Raw genomic sequence first — 18118 nt, forward strand, 5'->3', positions numbered from 1 at the left:
CAGAGTTGTTGGAGGCCAAGAACAAGTTCTGGTGCACTGTAGCCCTGTGCATTGTTCTCAGCTTCCTCCTTTTTCAGCCAAGCTTCTATGTCTTCCCTCTGTCCACTCTTTTTTTTTTTTTCTTTTTTTTTTTATTTTATTTTATTTTATTTTATTTTATTGCATATTAGGTTTCGGGGTATATGTGATGAACATGCAAGATTGTTGCATAGGTACACACATGGCAGTGTGGTTTGCTGCCTTCCGTCCCCTCACCTGTATCTGTCATTTCTCCCCATGCAATCTCTTCCCACTTCCCCACCCCCCACCACTCACCCATTCCCCCCAACGGACCCCAGTGTGTAGTGCTCCCCTCCCTGTGTCCTTGTGTTCTCATTGTTCAGCACCCGCCTATGAGTGAGAATATATGGTGTTTGATTTTCTGCTCTTGTGTCAGTTTGCTGAGAATGATGGTTTCCAGGTTCATCCATGTCCCTACAAAGGACGTGAACTCATCCTTTTTGATGGCTGCGTAATATTCCATGGTGTATATGTACCACATTTTCCCTATCCAGTCTATCATCGTTGGGCATTTGGGTTGGTTCCAGGTCTTTGCTATTGTAAACAGTGCTGCAATGAACATTCGTGTGCACGTGTCCTTGTAGTAGAATGATTTATAATCCTTTGGATATATACCCAGTAATGGGATTGCTGGGTCAAATGGGATTTCTATTTTTAGGTCCTTGAGGAATTGCCACACTGCCTTCCACAATGGTTGAACTAATTTACATTCCCACCAACAGTGTAGAAGTTTTCCTATTTCTCCACATCCTCTCCAGCATCTGTTGTTTCCCGATTTTTTAATGATCGCCATTCTAACTGGTGTGAGATGGTATCTCAATGTGGTTTTGATTTGCATTTCTCTGATGACCAGTGATGATGAGCATTTTTTCATATGTTTGTTGGCCTCCTGTATGTCTTCTTTTGTAAAGTATCTGTTCATGTCCTTTGCCCATTTTTGAATGGGCTTGTTTGTTTTTTTCTTGTAGATCTGCTTTAGTTCTTTGTAAATTCTGGATATCAGCCCCTTGTCAGATGGGTAGGCTGCAAAAATTTTTTCCCATTCTGTTGGTTGCCGATTCACTCTACTGACTGTTTCTTTTGCCGTGCAGAAGCTGTGGAGTTTGATTAGGTCCCATTTGTCTATTTTGGCTTTTGTTGCCATTGCTTTTGGCGTTTTGATCATGAAGTCCTTGCCTACACCTATGTCCTGAATGGTTTTGCCTAGATTTTCCTCTAAGGTTTTTATGGTGTTAGGTCTGATGTTTAAGTCTTTAATCCATCTGGAGTTAATTTTGGTGTAAGGTGTCAGGAAGGGGTCCTGTTTCTGCTTTCTGCACATGGCTAGCCAGTTTTCCCAACACCATTTATTAAACAGGGAGTCCTTTCCCCATTGCTTGTTTTTGTCAGGTTTGTCGAAGATCAGATGGTTGTGGGTATGTTGTATTTCCTCTGAGGCCTCTGTTCTGTTCCATTGGTCTATATCTCTGTTTTGGTACCAGTACCATGCTGTTTTGATTACTGTAGCCTTGTAGTATAGTTTGAAGTCCGGTAGTGTGATGCCTCCTGCTTTGTTCTTTTTGCTTAGAGTTGACTTGGCTATGCGGGCTCTCTTTTGGTTCCATATGAAGTTTAAGGTGTTTTTTTCCAGTTCTGTGAAGAAGGTCATTGGTAGCTTGATGGGAATAGCGTTGAATCTGTAAATTACTTTGGGCAGTATGGCCATTTTCACAATGTTGATTCTTCCTAACCATGAACATGGAATGTTTCTCCATCTGTTTGTATCCTCTCTTATTTCATTGAGCAATGGCTTGTAGTTCTCCTTGAAGAGGTCCTTTACGTTCCTTGTTAGTTGTATTCCTAGGTACTTTATTCTCTTTGTAGCAATTGTGAATGGCAGTTCGTTCTTCATTTGGCTCTCTTGAAGTCTATTACTGGTGTACAGGAATGCTTGTGATTTTTGCACGTTGATTTTGTATCCTGAGACTTTGCTGAAGTTGTTTATCAGTTTCAGGAGACTTTGGGCTGAGATGATGGGGTCTTCCAGATATACAATCATGTCATCTGCAAATAGAGACAATTTGATTTCCTCCTTTCCAATTTGAATACCCTTTATTTCTTTTTCTTGCCTGATTGCTCTGGCTAGAACTTCCAGTACTATATTGAATAGGAGTGGTGAGAGAGGGCATCCTTGTCTAGTGCCAGATTTCAAAGGGAATGCTTGCAGTTTTTGCCCATTCAGTATGATATTGGCTGTTGGTTTGTCGTAAATAGCTTTTATTGTTTTGAGATACGTTCCATCAATAACTAGTTTATTGAGGGTTTTTAGCATAAAGGGTTGTTGAATTTTGTCAAAAGCCTTCTCTTCATCAATTGAGATAATCATGTGGTTTTTGTCTTTGGTTCTGTTTATGCGGTGAATTACGTTTATGGACTTCCGTATGTTGAACCAGCCTTGCATCCCCGGGATGAATCCTACTTGATCATGGTGGATGAGCTTTTTGATATGCTGTTGCAATCGGTTTGCCAGTATTTTATTGAAGATTTTTGCATCTATGTTCATCATGGATATTGGCCTGAAATTTTCTTTTCTTGTTGAGTCTCTGCCGGGTTTTGGTATCAGGATGATGTTTGTCTCGTAAAATGATTTGGGAAGGATTCCCTCTTTTGGGATTGTCTGGAATAGTTTCAGAAGGAATGGTATCAGCTCCTCTTTGTATATCTGGTAGAATTCGGCTGTGAACCCATCTGGACCTGGGCTTTTTTTGGGTGGTGGGCTCTTTATTGCTGCCTCGACTTCAGACCATGTTATTGGTCTATTCAGGGTTTCGGCTTCTTCCAGGTTTAGGCTTGGGAGGGTGCAGGTGTCCAGATATTTATCCATTTCTTCCAGGTTTACTAGTTTATGTGCATAGAGTTGTTTGTAATAATCTCTGATGATGGTTTGGATTTCTGTGGAATCTGTGGTGATATCCCCTTTATCGTTTTTTATTGCATCAATTTGGTTATTCTCTCTTTTCTTTTTTATTAATCTGGCTAGTGGTCTGTCTATTTTGTTGATCTTTTCAAAAAACCAGCTCCTGGATTTATTGATTTTTTGAAGAGTTTTTTGTGTCTCTATTTCCTTCAGTTCTGCTCTGATCTTAGATATTTCCTGTCTTCTGCTAGGTTTTGAGTTTTTTTGATCTTGCTTCTCTAGCTCTTTCAATTTTGATGATAGGGTGTCAATTTTCGACCTCTCCTTTCTTCTCATGTGGGCACTCATTGCTATATATTTTCCTCTAGAGACTGCTTTAAATGTGTCCCAGAGATTCTGGTATGTTGTGTCTTCGTTCTCATTGGTTTCGAAGAACATCTTTATTTCTGCCTTCATTTCATTGTTTATCCAGTCAACATTCAAGAGCAAGTTGTTCAGTTTCCATGAAGCTGTGTGATTCTGAGTTAGTTTCTGCATTCTGAGTTCTAACTCGATTGCACTGTGGTCTGAGAGACTGTTTGTTATGATTTCCGTTCTTTTGCATTTGCTGAGGAGTGATTTACTGCCAATTATGTGGTCAATTTTAGAGTAGGTGTGATGTGGTGCTGAGAAGAATGTATATTCTGTGGATTTGGGGTGGAGAGTTCTGTAAATGTCTATTAGGTTTGCTTGTTCCAGGTCTGTGTTCAGGTCCTGGATATCCTTGTTGATTTTCTGTCTGGATGATCTGTCTAATATTGACAGTGGGGTGTTAAAGTCTCCCACTATTATTGTGTGGGAGTCTAAGTCTCTTTGTAGGTCATTAAGAACTTGCCTTATGTATCTGGGTGCTCCTGTATTGGGTGCGTATATATTTAGGATCGTTAGCTCTTCTTGTTGCAGTGATCCTTTTACCATTATGTAATGTCCTTCTTTGTCTCTTTTGATCTTTGTTGCTTTAAAGTCTATTTTATCAGAGATGAGAATTGCAACTCCTGCCGTTTTTTGCTCTCCATTTGCTTGGTAGATCTTCCTCCATCCCTTTATTTTGAGCCTTTGTGTATCCTTGCATGTAAGATGGGTTTCCTGGATACAGCACACTGATGGGTTTTGGCTTTTTATCCAGTTTGCCAGTCTGTGTCTTTTGATTGGGGCATTTAGTCCATTGACATTTAGGGATAGTATTGTTATGTGTGATTTTGATACTGTCATTTTGATGCTACCTGGCTGTTTTGTTGGTTAGTTGATGCAGATTCTTGATTGTGTTGATGCTCTTTTACCATTTGGTGTGTTTTTGGAGTGCCTGGTACTGGTTGTTCCTTTATAAGTGTAGAGCCTCTTTCTGGAGTTCTTGTAGAGCAGGTTTCGTGGTGATGAAATCTCTGAGCGCTTGCTTGTTCACAAAGGATTTTATTTTTCCTTCGCTTATGAAGCTTAGTTTGGCTGGATAGGAGATTCTGGGTTGAAAGTTCTTTTCTTTAAGGATGTTGAATATTGGCCCCCAATCTCTTCTGGCTTGTAGGGTTTCTGCTGAGAGATCTGCTGTGAGTCTAATGGGCTTCCCTTTGTGGGTAACCCGACCTTTCTCTCTGGCTGCCCTTAGCATTTTCTCTTTCATTTCAACCTTGGTGAATCTGACGATTATGTGCCTTGGGGTTGCTCTTCTTGCGGAATATCTTTGTGGTGTTCTCTGTATTTCCTGGATTTGAATATTGGTCTGCCTTGCTAGGTTGGGGAAGTTTTCCCGGATAATATCCTGAAGAGTATTTTCCAGCTTGGATTCATTCTCTTCATCACATTCAGGTACACCTATCAGACGTAGATTAGGTCTTTTCACATAGTCCCACATTTCTTGAAGATTTTGTTCATTCCTTTTTGAGCTTTTTTCTCTGTTCTTGCCTTCTCTTTTTATTTCATTGAGTTAATCTTCGACCTCTGATATCCTTTCTTCTGCTTGGTCAATTCGGCTGTTGAAACTTGTGCATGCTTCACGAAGTTCTCGCGTTGCGTTTTTCAGCTCCATCAATTCACTTATACTCCTCTCTATGCTGTCCATTCTCGTCAGCAGTTCGTCCAATCTTTTTTCAAGGTTCCTATTATCTTTGTGTGCGGTTAGAACATGTTCTTTTAGCTCGCTGTAGTTTCTTACTACCCACCTTCTGAAGTCTGATTCTGTCATTTCATCACGCTCCTTCTCCATCCAGTCTGGTTCCCTTGCTGGTGAGGAGTTGTGATCCCTTTTAGGAGGAGAGGTGTTCTGGTTTCAGGAGTTTTCATCCTTTTTACGCTGGTTTCTTCCCATTTTTGTGGGTTTATCCACCTGTTGTCTGTCTCTGTCCCAGGGAGTTGGAGCTTTATGAGTTTCCCTTGCACTACTGCCTTTTTTGCTTTTTCTTTCAGGTCTGACCCTCCCAGCTAGCAGCACACCTAGCCACTGCCTGCCTGCAGGGGCTTTGCTGAGCTGCTGTGGGCTCCGCCCAGCTGCCCTGAGCTCTTCCCTGTAGTCCTTTTTATATGGGCGTAGTTAGAACTGTCTCGGCAACGGTGGCCCCGCCTCTGTTATGGTGGACTCTCTCTGTTGTGGGAGGTTGCCTCGGCGAAGGCGGGTTGCCTTGGCAACGGGGGCCTGCCTCCGTAGCGGTGGAGAGTCTCAGTAATGGCGGAAGCCCCTCCCCCACCGAGCCGGGCCGTCCAGGTTCAGCTGTGCTTGGTTTGAAGGGCTCAACCCAGAGGGTTTCCAATTACTGTTTTTGTTTTCGTTGTTGTTGGGGGTGGAAGGCTGGGACCAACCGAGCCTGATCACCTGGCTCCCTGACTCAGATTCTTTTCTTTTAAGTTTAACGACCCCGAGTTCCGGTCGCTTGTTGAAAAGGCGCCGGGATCTCCCGTACTGCGACTCACGGAGTCGGCTCGAACTGCGGCGCCGGCTCCTGGCGGATTTTTTGCCTAGGAATCTCCTGGCCTGACTCGCTCTTTCAGATGAATGGCCCACTCTGCCGTCTCAGGGCTCTGCTCGCCAGCTAAGAGGGCTCCCAGACCAGTGGTTTTTGTACGGAGAACCGCAGCAACAGGGAGTGGTCACAGCAGCCGCGCGGGCGGAATCAGCCCCACAGGGGCCAAAACAGCCACACCGGCTGGGACTGCGACACTGGCGACCCCTCTGCCTGGGTATCTCCTGGTCTGTGGGCAATAAGAGTTCGTCTGTAAATGCGGCGTTCACTCACCCTCTGCACTTTCACTGGGAGCTGAAGTCCTGAGCTGTTCTTAGGCGGCCATCTTCCCAGCATCCTCTCGCCCTCTGTCCACTCTTAATGCCATACCTCTGAAGATCTGTTAGGAGTGTACCAGTTGCCCTGGTCCCTCAGTGGCAGCTGGTTCACCTGGCTGTATCTAGTCAGTCATCTTACCCAGCTTCTCCAGTATTACAACATTTTGTTTTGTCTATATGTTTACTTTTGGCAGTAGAGGTTATACTTTTATTTGTCTTTGTGCTGTTTTCTATTTATATCAACTTTTATGTCAACTTCAAAGAACTCACTTTAGCATTTTTCACCACATCTATTGGTGATGAACTCTCACTGCTTTTGTTTATATGGGAAATTATTTCCTTTTTATTTAGAAAGACAGTTTTTCTGGATATATTGTTGGCTAACATTTTTTTTTTATTACTTCAAATCTATCATATAATTCCTTTCTGCCCTGAAATATTTCTGTTGATGAATCTACTGATAGTTTTATGGGACTCTCTTGTATATCATGAGTCGCGTCTTCTTTCAAAAATTTCCCTTTGTCTTTGACATTTGACAATTTAGTCATAATGTAGTCAGTTTGAATTCCTTTGGGTTCCTCTTAGTTGGGTTCTGTTGGGCTTCTTGAGTTTGGATGTCCATATTATTTCTGGGATATTTAGGCCCTTATTTCTTTAAATAAATGTTCTGTCTCTTTTTCTCTCTTTCTTTTAATATCATATTGCATATATTGGTCCACTTAATTTTGTCCCTTAAGTCCTTTTAGACTTTCTGCACTCCTTTTTATTTTTTTTTTTTGAGATGGAGCTTCACTCTTGTTACCCAGGCTGGAGTGCAGTGGTGCGATCTCGGCTCACCGCAACCTCCGCCTCCTGGGTTCAGGCAATTCTTCTGCCTCAGCCTCCTGAGTAGCTGGGATTACAGGCACACGCCACCATGCCCAGCTAATTTTTTGTATTTTTAGTAGAGACGGGGTTTCACCATGTTGACCAGGATGGTCTCGATCTCTTGACCTCGTGATCCACCCGCCTCGGCCTCCCAAAGTGCTGGGATTACAGGCTTGAGCCACCGCGCCCGGCTTACTTCTTTTTGTTTCTCTGACTAATAATTTCAAATTACCTGGATTCAAATTTGCTTCTTCTTTCTTCTGGTTGATTAAGTGTGCTGTTGAAACTGTCTAGTGAAATTTTCAGTTTACTTATTGTATTATTTAGCTTAAAATTTTCTGTTTGGCTCTTTTTATGTTTTATGTTGATTTGTAGTTTTCATTTTATTCATGTATTATATTTTTTTCTGAGCTTGTTGAGCATCTTTATGATGGATATTTGAATTATTTGTCAGATAATTCATATACCTCCTTTACTTTAGGGTCAGTTCCTGGAGACTTGTTTTGTTGTTTTGGATTTGTGCCATGTTTCCTTGTTTCTTTGTTTGCTTTGTACCTTTGTGTTGTATCCATGCATTTAAGAAAATGGCCATTTCTCCAAGTCTTTATAGATTAACTTTGTACAAGGAAAGCCCTTCACAAATCAGCCTAATTAGAGATTCTGGGGTCCTCTTAGATATTTTCTGTGCATATTTCTTCTCTGGATTTGTGTATGCAAATTTTTAATTAAAAGAGATTTGCTAGTTCACATCTCCCTTTAGTTCTTAGTGTCCCCAAAACTTCTAGAGTATACTGAACCATATCAGTGATTTTAATCCAGTAAAATAGATTAAAGTCTGTTTGAAAGTAAAACAAGTTTCTTGGTCAGACCCCAAAAAGCTATAACATTGAACACACACTTTACTCTTCTGCCTCCCCTCCCAGATGGAGAAACCTTTGAGCTATGTTAACCTCCATCTTCTCTACTGCATGTCCTGTGGAATAGCAGCAAATCACTCACATCTCTTTTGTTTTCAGCATTCCTCAGACATCTAGAGTATGACAGCCCTGTCAGCCTTCTGAGACAGATGAGACACAAACCTATTTCTCGAGCAGTTCCCCCAAAAAGACAGAATGTGGGACACAGGCCACAACCTTTTCCCTTTCTAGAGAGAAGCTGAGACTTGGGAGTTTTCACCCTCTGATTCTATGCCAAGCTGGGAGGAGGGATTATGGTGAGTGAGTGCTTTTTGTCTAAACTTTCACCCTTGTTCTCAGTAACCTTAAACCTAGCACACTTTTTCATGAGTGTCCAGATACAGGAAAGACAGAAATTATTTCCTCAGCTTTCCTCCCCAAAAAATCTTCATGTTGGACATATGTTTTAACCTTCTTCTTTTCCTCTCTAGGAAGAAGACAAGAATTGGGAGTTTTCTTCTGATCATGCTATGCTGAGTTGGGCAGAGAGACCATGGCAAGTGAGTACCATGAATTTTCCTACCAGCTTCAGTGTGGTTGGTTTTTAGCTTGTCTGTGATGCAGGAACCTTTTAACTAGTTTCTGGATTTCTCTTTAAGAGAGTTGATCTATGTATTTCTGCTTGTTGAATTGGTGCCCCTTGGGGAAAGAAAGTTCTCTGAGTTTCTTTCTATTCTTTCTGCCATCTTGCTGACATTACCAGTCTCTAATTTATTATTTGTTTTCTTTTGTTTCTTCTCTTCTTCCTTTTTTTTTTTTTTTAAGACAGGGTCTTGCTCTTTTACCTAGGCTGCTGGAGTTCACTGGTACAATCAGATCATTGCAGCCCTGAACTCCTGGGCTCAAGTGACCCTGTAGCTAAGACTACAGGCATGTGCCACCACACCTGGCTTTTTGTTTTATTGTTGTAGAGATCAGATCTCACCACGTTAGCCAGGCTGGTCTTGAACTCCTGGCTGCAAACAATCCTTCCACCTCAGTCTTCCAAAGCACTGTTATTACAGGAATGAGCTACCATGCCTGGCTTTTTGCCTCTGTTTTTTGTTATTATTCAAATACTATTTCAGCCACACATTCTTTCTCATCTCCAGCTGGAATTCTGTATAACATTTATTTGTTCTATCTTTATTGTTCCACAGATCCCTGAGGCTCTCTCTCTCTCTCTTTTTTTTTTTTCAAATACTATTTTCTCTTTGTTTGGATTGAGGAAGTTTTGTTCATATATCTTTAACTTAACTGATTCTGTTGTTTCTCACCTCTAATCTAGTATTGAATCCATCTGGTGAGTTTTTAATTTAATTTTGGCTGTTGTATTTTTTAATTCTATAATTTACATTGGATTCTTTTTAAAAAATAAATCCTATATCTTTGTTTGCATTTGTTTAAAGATATTTTTAACTACTTGTTGAAGCAGCTTTTATGACAGCAGTTTTAGCACCTTTATTAGATGACTCCAACATTAGTGTAATCTTGGTATTAGTGTCAGTTAATTGTATTTTCTCAGTCAAATTGTCATTTTCCTAGTTCTTTGCATAAGGAGTGATTTTCCATTTCATCATGGATATTTTGGTTACTATTTAGGAATCTCTTGATCCTGTTTAAATCTTCTGTTTTAGCAAGCAATGATCCTTTTTAGGTTTAGAATATAGGTTCTGGCCTACTATTGTGGTGTTTAAACTAATGACAAGTTAGTTTTCAGAGCCATTTTAATGCCATTATGATATGTTTTGTCCTTCTGATGCTGCTGTGGCTCCCATTGATTCCCTATTAGTGCCATCTGCCATGGTACAGAGTACTCTTCTGGGCCACCTGGTGTCCTTGAGTCACCTTATCCTGCAGAGTTTGAGGCAGAAGCCACTGGGACTGGGTTTTCTTGTGCCAGTTAATAGAGGACTAGGAAATGGTGGTGTCCTCCTGGGTTTGGAATGAAAATTCAGTGGGACCAGCCTTTCTCTGCTTCCACTGCAAGTAAACCAGCCTGCAAGTGCTACAGGTGTTGAGCCAGGCTTGAGTTGAACTGCTGGAGCTTCTCTGCTACTTCCATGAGCTATCAGTGTTCTAGCTGTGGATCAGGAGTTAAGATGGCACATCAGGGTTTGGAAGCTACTTATGTGAGCATATCAGTTCACATGCTGATTTTCTTGTCTTGGGTGGAAGTTGGATCTTCCAGGACCTTTGCAGCTGCCTCTCTGTGCAAATCAGGTTATCCTCAGGAACCTTGGTTGTAGAACAGGAGTTGGGGCTCTCCACTAAGGTCCCTGTTGGGCTTTTTACCAGAACTTAGGCCAGAGAAAGCAGGGTTACATTTGTTTTTGTTTTTGTTGTTGTCATTGTTGTTGTTTATGCCTGTTGGCAGTTCTGTATTGCAGGTCTCCCCAGTGCCTTGTTTGGGATATTTAGCAAGTAAAAAGAAAACTCAGGGAACTCATAGCACTTTTATTCCTCAAATCTTTAGGTTGCTAATTCATATACTTTCTTACCATATTTCAGAGTCCTTTCATTATTTCTGTTCAGTAATTTTCAGAGTTTTTAGTTGAATTTAGAGGGTGGTAGCATGGTAAAGTAAGTCTACAGCATCTTGTTCCAGAGATTCTGGACATATTTTAATGGTAAAAGTAACAATATTTGGTGATGGATTGCATTTTGGATGTGAGAGAAAGAGATTCAATGGTTGTTTCAAGGATTTTATCCTAAGCAACAAAGTTAGTGGTGGCACCATCTACCAAGAAGGGAAACACTGGAGGAAAACCAGGTTTGGTGGGATTAGGGCTGGGAATTAAGAGTTTGTTATGTTTGAGATATGTGAGTAATAATGTGTAATACAAAGTTGGTTTTACCAATATGTATTTCAAGGGTGGAGATATAAGTTTGGAAGTCATCAGATTATAAATTGTAAATAAAGTTATGAGACTCAGTACAATGACTTAGTGAATGAGTATAGATAGAGAAGAGAATAAGTCCAAGGACCAGCTCTGGAACATTCCAACATTTATAGTTCAGGAAGTAAAATAATCTAATGAAAAAGATGAGAACAAGTAGGTGGTAAGGTAGGAGGAACATAAGAAGAAATTATTGTCATGAAATCCAAGTGAAGTAGATATTTCCAGAATGAGTGCATAACCAATTGTCACAAATGTTGCTGAGAGATCAAGCTAGATGTAGTTTGAAGATTGAATATAAGATTTGGCAATATGGAGATTATCAGTGATCTTAGTGAGAGAGATGTCAGTGGAGCCTTGAAATCAAAGTGATTGAAGTGTGTTCAGGAGAGTGACAATACATGGTATGGAGACAGGGAGAACAGATGGCTCTCTTGAGGAATTTTATTTTGTTTTAATTTTTTGGGTACATGGTTGGTGTATATGTACATGGTTGGTGTATTGGGTACATGAGACATTTTGGTATAGACATGTAACACATAGCAATCACATTATAGAAAATGGGTCATCCATATCCTCAAGCATTTATCCTTTGTGTTAAAACAATCCAATAATACTTTTTAAGTTAATTTAAAATGTACAATTAAATTATTATTTGCTATAGTCACCATTTTTTGCTATCAAATATTAGATCTCACTCATTCTTTCTTTCTAATTTTTATACCCATTAGTTATCCCCATTTTGCCCAAAACCCCCCACTACCCTTCTTGGCCTCTGGTAATCATCCTTCTACTCTCTATCTCCACAAGTTCAATTGTAGATCCCACAAATAAGTGAAAATATGTGATATTTCTCTTTCTGCACCTGACTTCACATTACATAATGACTGTGTCATGTGGTTTGAGTGCCAACTGAGTGGCAGTACAAGAGAACACGAGGTAGACTTGTAAGGTTTTTGACTTCAGTCTCTAACACTGGGATGGCACCTCTGGACTCATCTGGGACCTGAGGGACCTCACTGCCCTGAAGGAAAAAATACAGGCCTGGCCTGGCTTGCTTTGCCACCCTCTGATTAAGGAGCCCCAAGACCTGTAGTGAACATAGGCAGTAGCCAAGGAATGGTTACATCAGGCCTTGGGCAAGACCTAGTGCTGTACTGGATTCAGATCTGACCCAGCACAGTCAAAGTGGTAGTGACCACAGGGGTGCTTATGTCATTCCACCTCTACTATAGGTTGCTCAGAGTTCAGAAAGAGACTCTGTGTGGGAGAAAGAAAGGGAAGAGTGCAAGCATTCGCCTGGTAATCTAAAGAATTTTTCTGAATTTTGTCCAAGACCATCAAGGCAGTACCTCTATAAGTCTGCAAGAACCACTGTGTTACTGGGCTGGAGTTACCCACAAAAGCAGATACGGATTAGAACACAACATGTAAATACTTTCAAATATCTGAAAAGCCTTCCCAAGAAGGAAAAGTACAAAATAGCTTATACAGTGAAGACTACAATAAATCCTTAGCTCTTCAATATCCAAACACCAAAGAAAATATACTAGCATTAACACTACCCAGGAAAACATGACCTCACCAAGTGAACTAATTAAGCTACCAAGGGCTAATCCCAATAAACAGAGATATATGATCTTTCAGACAGATAATTCAAAATAACTGTGTTGAGGAAACTAATAGAAAAATTCAAGATAACACAGAGTTGGAATTCAGATTTCTCTCATATATATTTAACAAAGAGATTAAAATAATTTTTAAAAATTAAGCAGAAATTCTGGAGCTGAAAAATTCAGTTGACATACTGAAGACTGCATCAGAGTCTCTCAACAGCATAATTGACCAAACAGAAAAAAGAGTAATGAGCTTGAAGACAGACTTTTTGAAAATACAGTTAGAGGTAACAAAAGAAAAAAGAGTAAAATCAATGAAGCACATGTATAGAATCTAGAAAATATCCTCAAAGGGGCAAATCTAAGAGTTATTGACCTTAAATAAGAAATAGAGAAAGAAAGAGATAGGGGTAGAAAGTTTATTCAGAGATAATAACAGAGAATTCCCAAAGCTAGAAAAAAGATATCATAAGAAGTTTATAGATTACCAAATAGATTTAACTGAAAGAAGACTACCTCAAGGCATTTAATTATCCAACTCCCAAAGGTCTAGGATGAAGAAAAAATTCTAAAAGCAGCAAGAGAAAAGAAACAACATACAGTGGAATGTCCAAATATCTGGCAGTAGATATTTCAGTAGAAACCTTACAGACTAGGAAAGAGGGCATGATATGTTAGAAGTGCTAAAGAAAAACAAAATATAAAATAAAAATAAAACTCTCATTTTATAATAGTATATCTGGTGAAAATATCCTTCAAACGTGAAGGAGAAATAGACTTTTGAGCAGTGCAGCTATGGTGGTGGCAGAGGTGGCAGCGGTTGCGATTTGGAGCCATTGAGATGCCTCTGTGGCTGCTCGTGGCACAAGTGGCTTGCGTGCATGTGCGTATAGGCGTCTGGCCAGTCACCTCAGCCTTGGCATCCACGGCCCCAGCAGATATGTCCAGAAGCCCCAAGGCATCCTCCCCGACCCACTGGCCCAGGAGCACGGCTTGCTTCTGCCGCCTGCATCCTCATGCTGCTGCATCTCCGGACCACCTCCCGGGCTTTGGACCCCCAGCTGCTCCCCTGAAACATGACTCATGATTTCAAATCTGGAGACCTCATTTTCACCAAGATGAAAGGTTATCGCCATTGATCAGCTTGAGTAGATGAAGTTTATGATGGAGCTATAAAGCCACCTACAAAAACTACCCATTTTCTTTTTTGGAACCCATGAGACTGCTTTTTTAGGACCAAAGGATATATTTCCTTACTTCAAAAATAAAGAAAAGTATGACAAACCAAATAAAAGAAAAGGTTTTAATGAAGATTTATGGGCGATAGATAATAATCTGAAAGTGATATTTTCAAGTCAACAGGCAGCAACTAAACAATCAAATGCATCATCTGATGTTGAAGTTGAAGAAAAGGAAGCCAGTGTTTCAAAGGAAGATACCACGAAGTAAAGGCCAGCCATGAGGATGTGACTAAAGCAGTTGACATAATTACTCCGAAAGCTGCCAAAGGAGAGAGAAAGAGAAAGACAGAAAAACAAGTAGAAACTGAGAAGGCAGGAGTAGTGACAACAGCAACAGCATCTGCTAATCTAAAAGTGAGTCATAAAAGAGTACGACCTGCAGCTACAGAAGTCAAGATTTCAAAACCATGAGGCAGACCCAAAGTGGTTAAACAGTTCTGTCCTATAGAGAGTGGCATTGTTAATGAAGAGGACAAAAGAAAAAGGGTCAAGAGGAAAAACAACCTAAAAAGCAGCTTAAGAAGGAGGAAGAGGGCCAGATGGAAGAAGATAAGCCAAGAAAAGAGCCAGACAAAAAAGAGGGGAAGAAAGAAGTTGAATCAAAAAGGAAAAATTTAGCTAAAGCAGGGGTTACATCAACCTCTGATTCTGAAGAAGGATATGATCCAGAAGGTGAAAAGAAGAGAAAAGGTGGGAGGAACTTTCAGACTATTCACAGAAAGAATATGCTGAAAGGCCAACATGAGACAGAAGCAGCAGATCGAAAATGCAAGCAAGAGGAACAAATGGAAACTGAGCAGTGGAATAAAGATGAAGGAAAGAAGCCAGAAGTTAAGAAAGTGGAGAAGTGAGAAACATCAATGGATTCTCGACTTCAAAGGGTATATGCTGAGATTAAAAATTCACTCAAAATTGATAATCTTCATGTGTACAGATGCATTGAGGCCTTCGATTAACTTGCTTCACCTCAGGTCACAATGCAACAAGCTCAGAAACACACAGAGATGATTACTACACTGAAAAAAATACAGCGATTCAAAGTTAGGTTATCATGGAAAAGTCTACAATGTTGTATAACAAGTTTAAGAAACATGTTTTTGGTTGGTGAGGGCAATTCTGTGATCACACAAGTGCTGAATAAATCTCTTTCTGAGCAACAACAGCATGAAGGAGTGAATAAAACCAAAGATCAAGGGAAGAAAGGGCCAAACAAAAGGCTAGAAAGGGGAAAAACGGGGTCAAAGACTCTAAATGGGGAATCTGATGCTCAAGGCGGTAACCAGCCACAACATAACGGCGAGAGTAATGAAGAGAGCTAAGACAACCATGAAGCCAGCATGAAGAAAAAGCCATCCAGTGAAGAGAGAGATACTGAAATATCTCTGAAGGATTCTACACTAGATAACTAAGTTGACATATCTGGAATATAGAGAACACTTGAGAAGTTTGTAATGGTTTTCATTTGAAATAGACTGATGTAAGTTTTAAATTTTTATAAGCATAGATTTTGATGTTGAAAACTTGTTTTGAGGGACAAAATCCCTTTATCATTGTTTTAAAGTAACTAAACATTATCTCTAAGTGTACTTGTGCAGTATTAACAGCTACATTATACAGTAAATGTGAGGTAAAATCCATTTAGAAAATGTTAAACTGCTTTTCCAGACGTGGTTGTAGCATATTTTAAATTAGTGTGTATATTTTATTGTATAATTGATAGTAGAACAAAGTTATATTTTTTAAACTGCTACTTATATAAACCTTTCCTCATTTCCCAAATACCGTGGGTTTTGTGCATAGTTTTTACAAACCTTGGATTTACCAGACTGTCTTGTCACTGTTTGTGGGTTTTGTAGAAATTGAGCATTTTTATGGTAGATAAACTGTTACTTCTATAAAAGTACTCCTCTTTTATTAAAAGTTAATTTTAATCTCACAATCTACATTGTGCTACATTATCTGGCTTCTTTGGAACCATGTGTGGTCTGTATTTTTTTTTTTTTTTTTTTTGATATGACAACTGGTTAACCAACGGACACTGAATTGATTGAGAATTGTACAAATTATAAAACTTACGTTAATATTTGAAGGTAATTTTGTTTTGTGGCTGGGCATTCAGTGAAGTCTTATGACTTCTCTGCAGATAACAGACTGGGTATATATAGGAATGAATCTGGCTTTAGGGTTAAATCATTTAAGGTCCTTTTACAGGCAGGCACTTGTAAGTAAAACTGAAAACTAAACAAATTTATTTTTGAGAATGGAGTTTCTATGTTGTTAAAAATGTCTTTAAGAAGTCACTAAATCTTTCTTAATTAGAAGAAAAAAATCCATGATGCTTATACAATAAATACAATAAATGCTATATAAGGAAACTTACCTATTTGAAAGCATGGCTATATTGGAAATTTTATTTTCATTTCTATATTCCAATAATACAAACATTAGTTGTTTCAACATAGTACTTTGATAGTCTTTACATTGACGTGTATGGACTAAATCAGGGTGAAATCAATGTCACAAAATTTAAGATTACATTAACTAAAGGATAGCATTTCGAAAATATTTTGAATATTAGATCATTTGGCATTTTTCAATAAGTAGGCTACTTCTCATGTTTTCAAACTATATGAACATGGAAGAAATGGCTAAAGACCAGCATCTGTTTATGACATTGTATAGTTAACCCTCTGGGATAACTGTTTTCATCTACAGAATTGAACTTTTGTTTTTAAGAGGTCTTACAGTAGAACTAGGAATCACTGTTTTGAGAGAACCTGCATATATACCAGTCATTATTTGTTTGGTCCTTATACAGTTTTAACTTAGATTTATTCTAGTTAGGCCATAAGTTTCAACATTTAAACTTGTTTTGATTAAAGAATTTTTCTATCAAATTCTACTAATAAATTACTTTCTTGCTATTTACAAGAGTAAATGATGGAATGTTGGGTTTGCTGCCAAGGAAATAATTTCTTAGTTAACTGGTCACAGAGGCTGTGTTCTTTTGGGAAACAGGGTAACTATACAGTACGCTTCAGATAATAGGAATAAAGGAAATGTTATTTAGAATAGTATATCTGGTGAAAATATCCTTCAAATGTGAAGGAGAAATAAAGACTTTCCCAGACAAATAAAAGCGAAGGGATTTCACCAATAACAGACCTATCCTACAAGAAATGCTAAAGGGAGTACTTCAACTAGTAAGAAAAAGATGTTAATAAGCAATAAGTAATCACCTGAAGGTACAAAACTCACTGGTAATAGTAAGTATACAGAAAAACAGGCTATTATAACATGTTGTGGTGTGTAAACTACTCATATCTTAAGTACAAAGACTAAATGATGAATCAATAAAAAATAATAACTATAAAAATTTTTTAAGACATAGTACAATAAGATATTAGTAGAAACAGTAAGAAGTTAAAAGCTGGAAACCATCATTCTCAGCAAACTGACACAAGAATAGAAAACCAAACACCACATGTTCTCACTCATAAGTGGGTATTGAACAATGAGAACACATGAAGACAGGGAGGGGAACATCAGACACTGGGGCCTGTTGGGGGATGGAGGGCTAGGGGAGGGATAGCAGGGGGTGGGGGGTTAAGGGAGGGATATCATTGTACAATAGGAAATACCTAATGTAGATGATGGGGTGATGGATGCAGCAAACTACTGTAGCACGAGTATGACTATGTAACAAATCTGCACGTTCTGCACACGTACCACAGAACTTAAAGCATAATAAAAATATATATAAGTTCTAAAAAGTTAAAAAACAGGGGGACAAAGTTAGTTCTTAGACTTTCTATTAATTTTCTTTTTGCTTTTTTTAATGCAAAGACTATTATGTAGTTATCAGGTTAGAATAATGGGTTATAAGATAGTTTTGCAAGCTTTAAAACTTGGACAAACCCCAAGCCAAAAAACATACAGATACATAAAAAAATAAAAATAAATAAATACAGTAAGTTATATCACCAGAGAAAGTCACCTTCAGTAAAGAAAGACAGCAAGAAAAGAAAGAGGAAAGTGAAGATCACAGGACAACCAGAAAACAAATATCAAACTAGCATGAGTGAATTCTTGTTTATCAATAGTAACATCAAATGTAAATGGAATAAACTCCTCCATCAAAACATATAGATTAGCTGATTGGATGAAAAAAGAAGACCCATTGATCTGTTGCCTACATGAAACACACATTACCTACAAAGACACACAGTCTGAAAATGATGAGATGGAAAAAGATATTCAATGTCAATGGAAGCCAAAAAAAAAAAAAAAAAAAAA

At 39.0% G+C, this 18118-nt stretch overlaps 1 protein-coding gene and 1 pseudogene across 4 annotated transcripts in view; both read left to right on the forward strand.

Moving 5' to 3' along the window:
* ZC3H12B (zinc finger CCCH-type containing 12B) overlaps positions 1–18118 on the forward strand; it is a 523339-nt gene that overhangs the window by 60612 nt on the left and 444609 nt on the right. For 3 of the 4 annotated variants that reach the window (XM_074391748.1, XM_074391747.1, XM_003940948.3), the window contains exon 2: positions 8518–8586. The gene's annotated coding sequence lies outside the window, so the exon portion shown is untranslated. Of the gene's footprint in view, positions 1–7499; positions 8344–8517; positions 8587–18118 lie in introns of those variants that run through there. The other variant, XM_074391749.1, reaches the window with a different exon arrangement.
* LOC141582779 (PC4 and SFRS1-interacting protein pseudogene) lies at positions 8602–17373 on the forward strand (annotated as a pseudogene).

Source organism: Saimiri boliviensis, chromosome X (genome assembly GCF_048565385.1).
Source record: "Saimiri boliviensis isolate mSaiBol1 chromosome X, mSaiBol1.pri, whole genome shotgun sequence".
Lineage (NCBI taxonomy): Eukaryota > Metazoa > Chordata > Mammalia > Primates > Cebidae > Saimiri > Saimiri boliviensis.